Consider the following 2,503-nt stretch of genomic DNA (forward strand, 5'->3'; position numbering starts at 1 on the left):
TGTGTAGACCAAAAACGCATTTTATTCGCTTTGCTAGCGTGACGTCACTTCCGGCAATCAATTAGGTCACTGGTTCCAAACACTTTGAACCAAGATGGCGGCCATAACAATTCATTTCTTGAATATCAGGGTACGCCTCAGCTTTATTTGTCCATTCTACTTTTGTCATAGTGTAAGGATCCTTGCCACCGATAAAACGCAATTTTTCGTCGTATCTCGCCTTACAAATATCGTCCAACGTGTCCCTGTACACAACCTTCACCTTGTTGCCAAGTTTAGAGGAAGTTGACGTCATTATAACAACACAAAAGATTTAAATTTGTCTGGGTCAATGGAGTCGAGATGGACTTTAAACCTTGCCATATATGGCAAGCCGTTTTAACATTTAATCCTATTTCCTCTTAAGGGGATAGTTTTTTCACTTAAGTGAAATTCATATTCACTTAAGTGAAAAACAATTGCACTTAAGGGGAAATGAAACATAATGCAAATTATTAATACAACTTAAGGGGGAGAAAATCACTTAAGGGATTCTTTTTTTCACTTAAGTGAAATAAATCATAATGCATAATAATGTTTATTTCCTTTAAGTTTAAAAGAATTTCACTTAAGTGAAAAAGTGGTATGTGCTGACATAATGCTAAATTACATTCACTTAAGGGATATTTTTTCCACTTAAGGTAAATAAAACAGTCAGTATGCTATCCACCCCCATTTCAAAATGGGAAGAGCCACTTCCTTGTACCTCGTTTTCATACCGGAAATGAAAGCTATTTTAAATGATGGCGGGAGACATAAGCAGAGTGCTAGAGGCAATCCAGAGAAACATACGGAATGTTGGAAGACGTTATCTTCATTTTAGTAGTTACTACCATGTAGAAGTTAACTGCAGGTCTACAGGGATAAAATTTTTTAGTTCAATACAGAATTACTTCCTGGTCAGAATAAATATAACAAAAAAATAGTGGTAAGTATCTTCAATTTTTATTTCCATTATGTATCATTTCACTTAAGTGAAAAAGGTTTTTATTTCCATTATGTGTTATTTCACTTAAGTGAAAAAGATTTTTATTTCCATTATGTGTTTCCTTAACTTATATAAAAGAAATCTATTTCCATAGTTTCTTCCCCTTACCAATCTTTTTTATTTCCACAATGTGGTTTTTCCAGTTAGTGAAAAAAAACTAAATTCATACATGTTTTTCCACTAATTTGAAATTAATGTTGGGGATCATCATAGTGAAATACTTGTGCAAAATCTTGCTTTGATATCAAAATATTGAGGAATATTTGAAGGTATATCTGACTTAATATGAACAGCCAATTTGTTATTAGCCAATCTCCATGAATCAACTATCAAAAGACATTGGGCAATCAAAATTTATGCCATAGCTTATATAAATATTGATTAAAAACTTGCAAAACTAAATGAGTAATTTTTATCAATAAGAAATAGAAGAATTCTTATACCAATTGGCAAAAGATAGTCTTCATGAAAATTACATTAATTAATATCTCGGTTAAATCATTTGTTTTAATCAATCCCTTATCCTTACAATTTCAACATACGAAAAACATGAACAAATTATTTTTGATTGTGTATGGAATGGCTAACCAGATGAAGTTAAAAGAGACCAATTTCAGAACAGCTAATTATGTATTACAACATACATACACCAATAAATCTATTAAACACATACATGTACATGGTTGTTTCTGTTTCTTCATTGATTTTGCCATAAATTTTGTTAACTATCGTTTGGATTATTTATATTCCTTAATGAAAAAGGTCTTAAAATGAAAAAGTAATTATAGTAATGATTTGATTAAAAAAAAAAATCTGAATTTCAAAAATAAATTAAACGATCTGGGCTTGCACAGTCCTTTTGTATTTTATGTTTGCTATGTCCATGTTTCTTTCTTGTTTTCATCTTATAGTGTGAATATGTTTTTTTTTGTTTCTGTTTGTTTCTTTGTGGTTTGTTTGTTTTTGGTACATAAAGTAACCCAATGTATGTAGATGAGTAGATGCATGACTTGCAATTTTTCTGTGACTCCATCTCTTTGTCAGTTATCATGATTTGTATCATTTTTTTCTACATGTATTTGTATCTTGTGAAAATTGAATATAATCCTTGTCGTAAATGTTGTAAATAGTTTTTAGAATCATTTCATGACATGTATTCAAAAGATTTAAAATTGAAATACTGAGTTGAAAGTTCATTGATTAACCCAGCTTGCAAGTAGTTGTCAGGGAGTAGTTATTATAAATAACACTATCTGAAACGTTATCTTTAGTCAATAACCCATAATTTTCTTATCTGATTTTCAACATGCAAACTTAAACTTTAGTATGTAATTAAGTTGATAATATACAGGAAGTCTGGTTCAATCCATAAAACCCCTCTTGTGCTTGTATAATATGTGTCCAAAAAGATTCAAAATTCAATTTATAATAACTTTTTTTGCAGTTGTTGTACACAATTATTAAAGTTATTAATAA

This window comes from Ylistrum balloti, unplaced genomic scaffold, assembly GCF_031769215.1.
Source record: "Ylistrum balloti isolate Yb309-2 unplaced genomic scaffold, AGI_CSIRO_Ybal_v1 Utg369624, whole genome shotgun sequence".
NCBI classification, from domain to species: domain Eukaryota; kingdom Metazoa; phylum Mollusca; class Bivalvia; order Pectinida; family Pectinidae; genus Ylistrum; species Ylistrum balloti.